General features: G+C 42.6%; 1 protein-coding gene across 1 annotated transcript in view; it reads left to right on the top strand.

Moving 5' to 3' along the window:
• The first annotated feature begins 849 nt into the window (after window positions 1–849).
• The window catches only part of TANC2 (tetratricopeptide repeat, ankyrin repeat and coiled-coil containing 2), a 2475706-nt gene continuing 2460923 nt past the window's right edge, over window positions 850–15632 (top strand). Inside the window, exon 1 of the mRNA XM_086923824.1 lies at window positions 850–962. The gene's annotated coding sequence lies outside the window, so the exon portion shown is untranslated. The remainder of the gene's footprint in view (window positions 963–15632) is intronic.

The following is a 15632-nucleotide window of genomic DNA, read 5'->3' as shown; positions in this document are numbered from 1 at the left end:
GTACAACCTTGCTTTATTAAACACGTCTATCCCTAAAGAGCGCCGAGCCTCAACTGCCGTACCGGCTCTACGCGCCAATCCTTTTACGCAGCGTGCGTAGCCTTGCGTGGGCGTGGCACGTCACGTGGCCCACGTGACGTGCGTACACTAGAGCGCGCTACTACACTGCCGCCTATTATTTTATTTTACGTTTTCTTATTTCTCGTTTGTATGTAACGTGTAAATATGTCAAATTCTCCTCATGTAAAGCGCTTGGTTCTATTGTGAAGCGCTCTGACACCTTTGGGTTAAGCCCGCGCTATATGAAAATGCATTAAATAAATAAATAAATACATATCTTGATGAGAAGGCTATCATTCATCTCGTGTAGTTACCATATAAGAGGGTCTTAAAACAAAGAGGTAAGATGGGTTAAGGAAGGCTGTCATACATGTTGATGTACCTCCCAGCCCTGCACTTGGAGTGCAATGTCAGTGAAGGAGGAAGTGCCTGTCATAAACCTGCAGGATGGGTATTTACCTATGCCGGTCTTGCCGAGTTTCCCTGCGGGGTGAGTGATGTAGTTCAAAATTGGTTTGTTCTATTTGCCTCGATACTACCTTGATCTTTTTTAAATTGCTTTGATCCACGAGCTACACTTTCCTAAAAAAAAGTTCTCACCGCGTATAGGTGTGCTAAAAGCGGTTTGTCCTGCAGTACGTCACGCACATCATATACATTCTGTAACTTACGTTATCACGCCTGCTTCGCGATACGTTAGTTCTGCAGCAATAGACGCTCGATAGCTCGGCAATCCATCTTGTTTGGGTTGCATGTGTGCTTTCGGCTTTCGATTCAAACCGGAAATGCCTGGAAGGCTGGCTGGCAATCAACATACGAGCCCGTGGAGCAGTGGAAGGGAGAGATACTGCCGGTCGGAACACTTGCAGGGAGCGAGATACAGCCGGTCGCTACACATACAGGTAAACCAGCAGGACTGGGCCCCCCAGCCCCTGCAACTCGGTCGTTACAAAGGCTCGAATGGTGCTGGGAATTCGTCGCAGTACACCTATTTTTCAGTTGGTTTCAGCTTGGGTCTACGAGCTGCTTCTTATCGCTGTATTGAGGCTTATCATTAGGTCGTTGGAGAAGATGCGCTTTTGAAACGGAAGGATTTTGGTAGTAAGTGTGCCGATATTTGTGAAGTCCCCTGTCTTCAGTAAAGGGATCAGAGGGCACATGAAGCTAAGCATTGGTCGTTGTTGGAGCAGCATTGACTGCCATTAGATAGATTTGCGTCCACGGAGCATTTAGACTGAACCGACTCCCAACCAATCCATGTCTAGTCATTCCGACTACTATGATATCCCCAGGTATTGATGCCAGTGCAGCACCGCCAGATAAAGCTGGACAACAGCTTCAGAAATGTGAGTGGGAGGATAGGGGATGGAGTCAGTGACAGCCTTTGGGCTGTCGGTACGTATCCGTAATATTTACACATTCATCCACCAAAGAAATTAACAAATAGAGGAGAAACGTCATAATATAACTCTGCCGGTTTACTTATTGATGTAACACGCAGATCTTATTTTATGAGATAGTGGACTGTTATAGAGGAACCGCCCCTGAGATGGTTGTATGAAATGGGATATAGTAGCTTATAGAGTTAATGAAATGCAATCTGTTGATCGTTAGCGAAAAAGCAACAAACATTGCATTATCTGTAAATAGATAACTATATTGAGTCTGACTATATGACGCTTCAAACAAAACAAATTGCAGTTGAACCTTGCAGATGTGTGCACTCTATGGAATCGTGTTTGCGTTATCATCGTTTATTACTCTATTATACATCGTACGTAATAGATGGGATACAAATATGTATGCAAAACTGTGCATAATTCTGCAATTCTTAAGGAGTTGAGATTTTTTATGCGTTTAAAAAAGCACACTTGAGTGACTGACTACAGGAGAGTCATGGCATCAGAAATCTTTCTCCACTAAGACCGTTCAAAAGCAGCCTTGGACCACAGTTAGTACACATCTTCCTTATAACTAGGCTCAGTATTTGTGCATACATTGAGTGAGTTTTGCGTTATTGAGGAGATGGTTTGATACTTCTCAGCATTTGCGGTTACACACTTACACTAAAGTTGTCTTGTGATCTAGACCAGCTTGGTCGAGGACCTTTGCCTCTGCTATTCCATTATATTGGATTAAGGCCACCAGCCTTGTTTACCCTTTTTGTGGAAAAGTGAACACATTAGACAAATGTATGAACCTGGTGATACCAGTTATTTAGCAATTATCTGTACGTTCAACTATGGTTTTTGGCTTGCAAAATGATGACAACATTAAGAGAGTTTTATTTGCTTAAGTGAAATCTTTCCAAGGATTTAGGGTGAATCAGGCCTGTACTGATGAGATTCCAGCGGTAACTGTTACTGTGTGTAATCAGCAACAACAGTCTTGCATTTTAATCCCACAAAATAGCCTACAACAACGCCAACTGAAAATTGGCTCAATCTGAATTCCATAAATACTAATTGCGCTTCATGTTCAATTATTTCATAAAGGTTTTCTAGGAGTTACCTAACCTGTCATATTTTACCCATAACTCCAATATGGGTACTTGCTAGGCTACTGGGCAGAAATTTAGCAACATTTTACAAAACCCTGTGTCTGTCACTTTATCAGACATTTGAAGACCACTTCCTGTTTTTACCATACAACAGCAAATTCTAGACCTCGAAATCCTATGCCAGTCACCCATTGTTAAAATAATGAACAGCGTCATCGAGCACACAAGTCCACTGTAATTATATCATCAGTCCATCTCTTAATGTAAAAACCATGATTTCAGTTTCCAGTTGTCACACTTCAAGGCGTTTTGTCTTATTGCCAACGTGATTTTCATTGTTAAGGTGTGTCCCCCACGACTATGTCAGGGTTAAAAATTAAACAGAATCTCTGATTATACAAACCGATTTCCTTAATATTAAATAACCACAAATATCCCTCACCTCGTGACAAAATCATATATTGTAGACTAGTAATTTTGCAATTTAAATAGACCTGAAATTAAACAGATACCATATTGGTTAGAGTGCATGTTCAATCAATTAATCAATCGATGTTTATTGTTATAGGTTAATAAAGGTTAATAAAACCCATCACAATATTACCATATACATTAATATCATAAAACCTATGAAACTTAGCTAATCACACTTTTTCATTAATAGATCCCTTTGTCAGTTGCGGCTGCCTAATATAAAGTGCATTCTGACTTCTGTCTAAAAAATGTAATATAAATGTTAAGTATTCTGTTATCAACCTTAATTAAAATAGGTGCAGTGCAATTTGCATGCATTTTTATAATAGACTGCGCTCACTTAATTGATGCACGGTGTTGCATCTAGGGTATCAGTGCTGAGATCACAAGAAGTATTAAAATTACTTGTTGCTTAATAGTATGTGCCGCTAAAACATCCTGGATACTCCACAGTTTCCGATAGTATCTCTAAGATGTATGTTTATGGCAGTGTCATCCTAAATATGGGAGAAGCTTGACCTTCGGATGCCAAGCTTCTTTAAGCTCTCAACTATTCGTGTAAAGCTGTTTCTAAAGTGTCAGCACTAAAAGACTTTACCTTTTTTTTAAATTACATTTTGTGTAGCTATAAAAGCCTATTCACCCCACTATTTGTGCAAGAAAAAAGGCAGTGGTGGTGAAAGAAGGGTTATAGACCTCCATTGGGAGTTACTATATGGTATTATAGCAATTAATTTGATACTCTACACTCCAACCTATGCATGTCAGGTGAACATTCTTCCATTGTGTGTAGAGTCTACACACAATGGATGAATGTTCACCTGACATGCATAGGTTGGAGTCTCAATCTGAGGTTCTATGTACATTTCTATGTAGTCATCCGGCACACATACGGAAATTATGTATCGCAGTTGTATAGCAAAAATGTAGACTTCAAGCGTAGTTTCTTCAATGTTGATCTTAACAAGTTGTTTATTGTAATCTTCAAAATAGCCAACGGAATAGCCACGCATGTTTTGTCGTAATCACAACTTCATCAGGGCTCCATATCATAGATATTCCAGGTAGACACTATTTGTGCTGTATTAATGATTGTCAGGCGTAGTTAAGTAGTTTCCCATGCAGTGTCAAGAATTTTAACAGTTCACAATTAATCTTGATCTGTAGGATTGAGGCTCCTGATTATAGCCATCCGACATGTTCAGATCTCCAGTTCATTAAGTCTAGATTTCAGTACTAATGTACGAGGTTCCTTTAAGGCTGGGCATATGCATACCAAATGTATAACATCTTTCTTTGGAGTGCCGCATAGTCTGCATGATTTTAGGCCTTTGTATCTCCATGCCGGTTGGTCAGCCAAGGATACCAATATTCCTTGTCGAAGTGCCACCAGCTTTCTTTTTAAATGTGCTAAATATGTCCTACTAAGATATTCTGCTGGTTGTAAACTGTTATAGGATTGCACTACCATCCAGTCATGTGTCCGCAAACTGAGTTTGTACTTATCTTCAATTAAACAGTGTAGTTTAGCTACTTTATTGATTGCGGTACAAAATGTAAAGTGTGATAGATTCAAGTGCCATAGATCAACAGTGTAAGTTTCTTGCAGTGATGACCGCAAGTATTTACTGTAGATTGAGTGTGTATAATTTTCCAGAGACTGCCGCAATGCACTGACTAGTGTACTGTTTTGGTTCTTCTGCATTTTATGCCATGTTTTATTAGTAAGACATCTTCTTGCTATATTTTATTGCACTAGGCCAAATTCCAGTCGTACTTGCACTTGACAAGTGCTCAGAGGAAGTCTAGAAACATTCTGGTAGGTGGTTATTTGTAGTTTGGTCAGAGTTCAAGCATCCTTTTGTGCATGAGTGCGCTTGCATGCGCCACCATTGGAAGTAATTCTGCAGTGATGACGGCTAATAAAGGTTTAAAAGAAGAGCCGTCCAACCTTTCTGTAAGCCTACAAACGTCATGGGTCAATGCCTTACTTTTTTCACCATGTGTTGTTTGTGCATCAAGAAATTGAACCTTTTGTCTAAGGTAAAACCCAGGTATTTGTAGCATCTGACTTCCTCTAGAATTCCGTCTTTTAACCCCTTAAGCGCTGCGCCCGTCCAGCGGCCGACGGCACCACTACCTCGGGAATGCTACCGTCGGCCGTTGGACGTTCCAACTGCACCTGCGCAATAGAACGTTCAGCACTGGAGCTGGACGTTCCAAAGCAGCTAAGGTGTTAACGTGATCTTGAGTGGAGGACCGAATCCATTTTACATGGACATTTTTGTGTTTTAGTTGTGTTTTATTTCTAACGTATTTACCAGGGGTGGCTGGTGACATTTGAAAGTGGTTGGGCATAAATACTGCACTGTGGTGAGAGAACGAGCCCGAACCACTTATTGGAGGTTCCGGGGGTCTCCCCGAGAACATTTTGAAAAAAAGATTGGGCAAATGTTGCATTCGCAAGCAAATTTGAGAAAGAAAATAGGTGGCTTGGCGGACACATCTCTGGGAGTAGCCAGACAAGTCTCTTGGCACTTGCACAGATACATCACTCTCCCTGCATTGACATAGGCACAGTCAGCCTGCACTCATAGACCCATTACTCACCCTTCTCTGACAGATCACTAAGCCAGCATTCACCCATCCACATCACTCACCCTGGACTCACACAGGCACATCGCTCACCCTGGACTCACACAGGCACATCGCTCACCCTGGACTCACACAGGCACATCGCTCACCCTGGACTCACACAGGCACATCACTCACCCTGGACTCACACAGGCACACTGCTCAACCTGCACTCACACAGACATCACTCACCCTTCGCTGCACAGCACTCAATAGGTTTAATTTATTACAGCCTGTCTATGTATTTGTGATACTATTTTTAAAAATTTAATTAATCCATTTTAACAATAATATACAGAGAATTCCTTCAATTACTCAATATTCCAGGGTCTTGCCTGTGTGTGCCACGCTGGTGTGCTCATGTTTGTGTCTGTGTGTGCAATAAATGAACACTAATACGAGATCCTGCATGTTTGTGTGTTTAATAGATGAACTGAAACGAGCATTGTCCCAGGATCGCACGCATGTGATTGCATTACATTAACTATATTTCTGGGTATTTCTGCATGTGTACTTTAGAGACATAACTGTGTGTGTTCGTGTGATAAAAAAACAGTATATTGTATTAAAAACATACAACATTGCAGGGTTGTGCACATATGTAATAAACGAACAATGTTTCCTGAGCTTAAATGTGTAATAAATTAGCAATATTGCTCTCTCTACACGCACGTTTGATAAACACTCACTATTATAGGGCCTGTTTCTTTTTAAAGCATAAATATAACGATCATTGGTACAGAACCTCGGAGACCTGTGGTAATAACTGTAAGATTGTTGATAACGCAGGCCAATTCGAGTATGTAATAAATAATAAAACAACACGCGGGGTGAGGGGGTGTTATTAAAATACATTTCAAAATCCTACCTGAGGACGTCCTGAGCAGGTCCGCGCCGCCCCGTGTCTGTTGGCCCCTACAGCCCTCTCAGCCTGTCTCAGGGCACGGCTATTCTTCTCCCGCAGCACGCCCATTAGGAGCCAGAGGGGCTCCTAATGGGCATGTGCAAACAAGGGAACACACAAGTGCGCATGAGTGGGCACGGTGCGAAAATTCACCCTCTGTCCCCACTCATGCGCACTTGTGTTGTGCTGCTGCCTGTTGCCCCCCACTGTCTGACAATCATGTCAGTCAACTTGACGCCAGACCGCCCACCCCTTCAGACTGAAGGGGCGTTGCGGTCCGACGTCATGCTGACTGACATGATTGTCAGTGAGTTCTCCCTCGGCGTCTTTGAACTTAAGTAAACTGAATCAGTTTACTTAAGTTCAAAGACGCCGAGGGAGCTGCGGGCGGGAGGGCTACGCCCCCACGCCCCAATGACGCACCGCACCTTGTATTTACCATGGCAAATTCCGATAATTCTTACAAAGATCTTTGTAAACCCACTCTGGTATGGTATGGCTCCGCAGCACAATGTCGTAGGCATATGACAGATGCTTCAAGGTCAATGGGCCTAATATGGGGGGATGCAAGTTTACTTGATCAAGTTGTGGCGATAGATAGGCCATGAAAAGATTGAAGAGGTGCGGAGCTAGGACGCAGCCTTGTTTGAAGCATATCGTTGTAGGTATTTGCCTGCACAACCTCGACCCACCCGTCAACTTAATTTGAATCCAGGTGTGGGTGTATAGTTGCTCAATAGCTCGCGGGGTTTCATATTGTAGGCCCCACAGCCTTAGATTTCCCCCCCAACAGCACTCTATCTACTCGATCGAAGGAGGCCTTCAAGTCAATGAAACCTAAAAGCAACTTTTTTTAAACGCTTACTTTTGCCTGCCATTGATGTTACTGCTAGTGTTAATAGTGGTCCTGTAGCCTTTTTGAAAACCTGTCTTGTTGAACGGAATTATGTTGTTGGAATTCGACCACCCCACTAGATCTTCAAAGATCAGTGACGAGTAGTATTTTACTTTTGAGTCTATGAGGGCAAATAATCCATGGGTCGGTGGATTTGATCGATCTACTCCCTTGAAAATTGGGTTCAATATCAATCCTCTGCAACTGCTGGGTATCAGTCCGGTTGCCTTCACCTTGTTGTACAATGCCATTAGCGGACAGGCCTAGAATTCCGGATCTAGTTTGTAAATTGCCTGCTGGATGCCGTTAGGACTCGGTACCCCATGTCTTCATCCTGTCATTATCACTTTTGCCACTTTTGCTGAAGTGTAGAACGGCTCCACTGATATGAATGTTGTCCCACTAGTTATCAGTGTGTCCTGATTGTTTGTTTACCTCCGCGCCGTTGTTTTTGCTTCGCGCAGAGGAACTTGTTTTGTTAGCAAAGGTCTTCATCAGGAACACTGCCCAGATTTTTTCCTGAATGCTTGAGCTGTTTATTGATCTTACTTCCCTACCAATGCCATTGATCGTTACCCAGAAAGCTCCTGCATTTGGTCTTTTGAAATTGAATAAGAGTTGCCCAAAACTCTACAGTTTTTGCTTTTTGTTGTTTTTCATATAGCTTTTTCAGGGTTCTTATTTTTCCCATGTTTGAGCAGAAGCACTCTGGATTTCACATGTCAGTTATTTTCTTAAAGTTAGCATTTTAGCCAGTAGGCCCACTGGTCTCAGCGTTGATTGCCTCATTTTGGGCAAGGGTACAGAGCCGTATTTTAACAGTTTTGTTTTAAACATGAAGCAGACTTTTTTTGGATTTACGTTTAGTGTTGTGCTGGACTCCAGAAATGTGTGACCAGTTTAGGCGCTTCAAATTGGTTGACTCTAAACTCTACATTTCTGCCGATCCCTGCAGATGTTTCACTGGTTTAAGACTCAGCTGTGGAAACCCCACAACATCAGTAAAGATAAGTATTTCAGTCACAACACCTCAAACAGAAATATTTGAGAAAACAATTGCTGAATTATAAACATCTCAAATTGCAGAAGTCCAAAATTACATACTCACCCCATTATGACACGTTCAGATTGCCTCTCCATCACAATGTATGATAGTATAGTGGTAGTTAAAGTGAACCCATACCTACCCAAACAATCAAACCAATCACCAGTATCACTAATTGCTTGGTATAAAGCTAAATATAAAAGGGCAAATAAAAGAATGTATTTGCCCAATAGTCCAACCAATTCAAATATGCTTAAGACAAGTGTACAGTGAGAACCATGTATTCACTCGCCTATTTAAAATATGAATCATTCTTATATAAATAGTATCTCAAAGTTCCGAAATATGAAAACAACAATGCCGTATAGGTGACTGCTTTTATTACTTAAGCAAAGTTACAACTCTACACTTGGTGTGTGGAAATACAATATTTAATCTGCCGAAGGCTGTTTGAAAGTATTTGAAGACGCTTGCGTAGCCCTCAACCAGAGGGCACTCCTGAGTTTATTCCCTCATATCAAACAGCATCCAACACAGTTGCTATCTTGCCATCTTTAAATAGTCACTGCCATCAACAAAGGATACTTGACTCGCCACCCAAAGCGGACGCCATCTTGGAACCATAACCATTAAGCTACAAATCTTAATCACAATGTACACTGCAAATAAGATAAGTGAACCCATGAATACAATACAGTTAGAACAAGTGATAGTATAATACAAATCTCAAGGATCATATGCTGACTAATATATACCAAGATGATTAATTTCTTCTTGTGATGCAGCATTTACTCTGGTGGCATCTTGCCATCATTAGGTGATAAGAGACAATCAATAGGCAACACTCCGGTCATCGTCAAAGTAATCTCAGTACGAAGTAGTACATTCAATTTGAATTGATGAGTACTAAATATTCAGTTTGTATTAATTCATTGTAAACGTCATCTCGTATGCGTATTACGGCCACACTCGGCTTTACCAGCCTAAGCAGTTAACGGCCACCATCAAAGCATTAGCAATACAGAGTAGCAGTATTCTTGAATTTCATAAGATTTGGGTTGCCATCACAGAACTCTGTATCCTATACACAAATGTTGTTGACATGTTTGTATAAAATGTATTTGTGTAAGATAATCACCATCTCTGACTCATTGCTCCTTTTTAGGTCTCGTGGCGTTGAACCGCGGTCTCGCCAGAGACCTATTGTTAGGGATTCTTCTTTCCAGGAGAGGGGACAGGAGCTGGACGCGCGCTCGGAATTGAGCGGGCCACGCGCACGCGAACGCGCTCGCTGTGGCCAGCTCCTGTCTCCTCTCCTGGAAAGCTGTACCACACAGCCACACCTCCCCTGCTTACGCATGCGCACACACACGAGCACACCTACAGACACGCACGCACACAAACATACAGAGACCCCCTCCCCCCCCTGCCGCCGCACACATACACACACGCGCACACACACACACGTTCGCAATCGTATGTGTCAGCTATCAGTACCACGGCCCTCTGTGGGACAGAATCGCAGATGTGAACGCGCCGCGGCCTCATCCCGCCTACTTCAAAACCTAAATCTCAGGGACTGAGCTCGGCAGGGGGCGTGGCTCCCTCTCCCACGCAGCTGGGTCCTGCCTTGGAAACTAAACTATGCCTGCAGCTAAAACACTTGGGATCTTTTGACAGAACTAGCTGACTCGCAAGCACTGAGGTGTATTTTTTGCTTACCTGGCTGCATACTTACCGCTGTCGGCCGTGTTCCTGAGGTAGCACCATGGCCCCGCGTCCGCCAAAGGAGAAAGTAAAGGGCGCCTGCGGCTTCTGCCACCAGCGCGAGCAGACCCCGGTTAGCGGCGTGCTGTACAAGACCCCCGACGACAAGGTGGCGGCCCACTTCAACTGCATGGTAAGAGCTGGAGGTGTGCGGGGCGCGCAGGAGGCGGGTTCTGCATTAACCTGCACTAGAGTGACCAGATGTCCCGGACACTCCCTGCTTTTCAGCTCCCGGCATGCCAGCACTTTTTGAACACATTGGTTAAAATAGCATGCGTGCTCACATTGTGACTCTCGAAACACAAAGCACACAATGGACTGCACAATGTTTGACTGCATTCCCTGCTTCGCTTCCTGGCCCTTGGTCCCTCGTTCATGTAGCATTGTGGCAGGCGTCGAAGAGCTGTGGTAAGTAATTGATGGTACTTCAGGCCAAGGTTACCTGATCCCAATACACCAGGCAAGAGGTTTATTTCGTAGATCATTATTCACAATACATTATTCAACTCACTTTCGACAAAAATGACATAATTTGAAATGGCAAATCAAGACTTGAAAAAGGGCTCTGTTTTTTCCTTTTAAATTCAATCCAAATAATTTCCTTTACGATTCCATATGTATTTCTTCTCTAGCTCCTCCTTCAAATGTTTTATAATTTACGTTCTAGTGCTTGCCATTAGGAAACCATGACTACACCCCCCAAAATTCAATACTAGGCAGATTTATTTATTTTATATATTGCGAACTCGACCCGAAAGTATCAGTGCGGTTTACATGAGCACCAGTTATGTTACAGAGTGACACATTCATTTTGTAAGGCACAAAGAAATTGAGTCATTTGCCCAGAATCACAGGGTGTTGAGCATCCCTGCCAAGACTGGAACTCGATCCCCCCAGCTTCAAGGTCGACAGCTCTAGCCGTTAGGCCGCATCCTCAATTACATTGTGACATGGGAGATCCACAGTATCGCTTTTTTTTCCTTTTTTTTTTTTTTTTTAAATATCTTTATTCAAAAAGTTTTCCCCCTCCCCCCCATTTTTCTGTTACAACCAATGTGTTTTTTAGGCATTTACATAGTCTTTTTGCACCAGATACAGATTTGTATTGCTAAATAATAATAATATGCAGATTTAGAGTACTAACACACAAAACATAAATATGGCACATAATACAACATATATATTAATCTTATAGATTCGACAGATTTCTCAGTTATTGCCGCCCGTCATTTTTCTATTCTTCCAGTGCTCAATAGGCAGCCATATCTTGCACCCCATAGCTTTTGCCTTCCTTCCTTTTCTGTCATATATGGCCCTCTCTAAATTATATGTAGATAATAATCTTGCTACCCAAATCTGGAATGACGGTGCAGTTTTATCCTTCCATGCTTTTGCAACAATTATCCTGTATACTGCTGTAGCCATGAATAAGAAATCTGGGTAGATTATGTTATCCTCTGAGCTTACCCCCAGAATTATCAGCTCCTCAGTTAATTTAGTTTTTATTCCCAGTGATTTCTCTAAAAACTCTTCTATTGCCAATTTTAAAGTGTATAATTGTGGACATTGTGCGAACATATGTGTGATATTAGCCTGTGCTGAATTACACCTTGGGCACGTTGTTCCCGTGGAGCCTCCCCAACTAGCTATTCTAGCTGGTGTATAATAAAGTGAGTAGACTGTTTTATAGTGTTGGGTTTGGAGTGTAGCAGAGCATAAAATAGTTCTCCCAAAATCTAAGGAGGTTTGTAAGTCTTCCGGTCGAGCCTTTACCTGTTCTCTCCATTTATTACTGTATTTCTCTCTGTCATCAGTTTTGTAAGCTTGTAGCTCTGCATACAGCTGTTTTATTGAGCATGAGAGATTGCTTCCCAGATAATCCATTATCTTACACCTCGCCATCCCACCAGCACCCCCCGTTTTTGTATGGAAGTAACTCCTCACTTGCAGATATTTGAAGAAGTTATGTCCATCTATTTTATACCTATGCTGTATGTTTTGGAACGTTAAGATTGCTCCCCCTTCATCCATTAAATCCCCCATTTTCTTAATCCCTTTCTCGTTCCATTCTTTCATAGCTGTATCCCAGAAAATTTCTATCGGGAGACTATCATTCATATAGAGCCTTAAGTACCGATTATACCTTCCAAGTCCCAGTTTTTTCTTTATCGCTTTCCAGACTTTATATACCGCACTCAGTGTCTTAAATCTTGTATGCTTAAAATATGCAAAGTCCACCGTTGATACCAAAGCGTTTTCTGCCGCTTTACCTAAGAGTGCTTCATATACGTTCGCCGGCCCTTTTCTCCCCTCTTCCTCCTGAGCACTTCCGCCTAATAGACCTTTGGAGTATTGTAGAGCAGCTGCCCAATAATAAAATCTAAAATCAGGTGCTCCCCAGCCTCCTCTTTCTTGTGGTAGTGTTAAAAACCGGTATACTCTGCGTGTCTTCCCATGTGCCCAAATTAACTTATTTACAACTGATTCTATTTTATTAAACCATAACCCTTCAAAAAAGAGTGGGATTGCCCTGAACAAATATAAAAATTTCGGAAAAGTAACCATTTTAATAAAGTTGATTCTACCCATGAGAGTCAAGTGTAGGTTATTTACTCTCTCCAGGTTGCTTTTAACTTTGACCAGCAATGGTTCCAGATTTATCTCTACTAATTTTTCTAAGTCGCTTTTTTTTCCTTGTGTTTTCAAAACCTGAAAAAAAGTGCACTGCCACTAAAACACTGACTGGTGTTTTGTATCTTTCAAATGTTTATCTTGCCTTATAACTCCGGATGTGTGCAGTCCTGTGTCAGTGATTTTGCCATGTAATCCTTCCGTGTTCATGCTTGATACCAATTTATAGCTCTACTTATTTGTTGGTGGCACATAAAAAGATATCACTTTTACATAGGTTCTATAGCTGTCACAATGATCCTTGGCTGATCATTAAAATGAAGAAAGACAATGTTAAACAAGCATTAGAAATGCAATAGGTCTCGGATTTATTTGAGTTAGAGCTAATGGCATTGTAAATGGCAATGTCTTTTAGCCATGTGTTATGGAGTGTATACATGTGGTGTGTAGTAGAATTATGTGGGTTGGATTGGAATTGTAGCAATGGTGGCATGCTGCGCTTCAGATGAATATATTTAAAACTAAAGTGCACCATACTGCGATTGCTACAATACTTAATTGTTGATGCGTTAACAATTGATGTGTGCACTGATGGCTGGTGATGTGTGTGCCTGTAGAAATTGTGCACTGATGGCTGGTGGTGTGTGTGCTTGTTGGAAGCGTGCACTGATGGCTGGTGGTGTGTGTGCCTGGTAACAGCTTGCACAGACCGTTGGAGGTATGTGTGCCTGGTGAAAGCGTGCACTGATGTCTAGTGTTGTGTGCCTGGTGGAAGCCTGCACTGACAGCTGGTGGTGTTTGTGCCCGGTGAAAACGTGCACTGACGGCTGGTGATGTGTGTGCCCGGTGAAAGTGTGCAGTGACGGCTGGTGGTGTGTGTGTGTGTGTGTGTGGTTGTGTGGTGGTGAGTGTGTGGTGGTGAGTGTGTGGTGGTGTGTGTGGTGGTGAGAGTGGTGTGTGTGTGTGTGTGGTCTTATGTATGTGGTCTTATGTGTGTGGTTTTATGTATGTGGTTTTATGTATGTGGTTTTATGTGTGCGGTCGTGTGTGTGTGTGTGTGTGTGGTCTTATGTGTGTGGTCTTTTCCTGCACACTCACTCTTACTCTGCACTCATTCTGCACTCACTCTGCACTCACTCACACTCTGCACTCACACTCTGCAGCACTCACTCACACTCTGCAGCACTCACTCACACTCTGCAGCACTCACTCACACTCTGCAGCACTCACTCACACCCTGCAGCACTCACTCACACTCTGCAGCACTCACTCACACCCTGCAGCACTCACTCACACTCTGCAGCACTCACTCACCCTCTGCAGCACTCACACTCTGCAGCACTCACTCACACCAGAAGAGGCTTGGACGCGCTGACTGAAACCGCTCATTTTCCTAAAAAATATTGAAGGCATTAGACGATGAAAAATAGGCACGTTCGCAAGTTCCTCTTAAAGATATTTTAATGTTTTGAATATTGACGAGCCTGGTGTGGTGTGCTGAAGTCTATTTTTGCAATGACATATTTAAAAAGTAGAGGCGTGGTCGGCAGATTAAAGTTTCTATCAAACTTTGAGGAAGCAAACAATTGTGCCTGTTCAAGGAGCGAGGACCAGGTTTAACGCTGGAAGACCCAGACAGGATTGCAGGACTGGAGCGAGGGGTCCTATTGTTTATGTGGCAGCAGCCTGAGAGCGGGATGGGTCAGGTGTCTGTCTGTCTCTGTGCTTTCCTGTCAATGCACTGTAGTCTGTAGGAGTGATTCGTGATAGACGCATTCTAGGAGTATATAACTATTTTTAACAGTACCGTTTGTGGTATATGTGTTTCTGATTTCTAGCCGTGGGCATTGATATTATGTGGATTTGCCGCATAAATCCAGTTTCCATTATTGCAAGGAAATGCACATTATATGGCATAAGGCGGCACATTGTGTCAATCTAATCTCGCTTTGTTGTCTTTGGAACAACGAGTAGTATTGTCTGGGCATAAGTTTCAGCTCATTGCTATGCATTCGGCTCACAATTTTGCCAATCGGTTACTAAAAGGTGAACAGTTAACCTTTGAAGTAGCATCTCGAGTTTTAGTAACTGTTGAATCTATTGAGCTAGAAACTATGTCTGTCGAAATTTGCCCCTCTTTCGAGTTTCAAGGGAGGCTCAGAAATACAGGCACTTTCAGGAGGCGTCCGCCCCGTGCGTGAAATGCATCATGAGAGCTGTGTGAATAATAACAGTTGTGAGCCTGTGCGTGAGGTGCATCATCAGAGCTGTGTGAATAATAACCACTGTGAGCCCCGTGCCTGAGGTGCATCATCAGAGCTGTATGAATAATAACCGCTTTGAGCCCATGCCTAAGGTGCTTCATCAGAGCTGTGTGAATAAAAACAGCTGTGAGCCTGTGCCTGAGGTGCATCATCGGAGCTTTCCATATCTCACTGGTATGCAATTAAACACATTTTGTCGAGTTACACTCACTCCTGTAATCTCACCCCATCCACATTGCTCATGTCACCCAAATTCCTGCACTCTCTACCACCCTTCTTTCAAGAACAGCATACTCTTGCACACACTGTCACTGCTCACCAGTTCAAAGTTTGCTAAAAAGTTTATGCAAAGCATTGTCATACACAATGCCAATAACTCAAACTTTAATGCTGCGAGGCCTATTGCATTGTAAATGCTTGTTAAGCTTACCATTACTATGCAATACTATTCAACACTC

This window comes from Lissotriton vulgaris, chromosome 5 (assembly GCF_964263255.1).
Source record: "Lissotriton vulgaris chromosome 5, aLisVul1.2, whole genome shotgun sequence".
Classification (NCBI taxonomy): Eukaryota; Metazoa; Chordata; class Amphibia; order Caudata; family Salamandridae; genus Lissotriton; species Lissotriton vulgaris.
The sequence above is the reverse complement of the archived record's forward strand: the minus strand, read 5'-3'. Positions and strand labels throughout refer to the sequence as shown.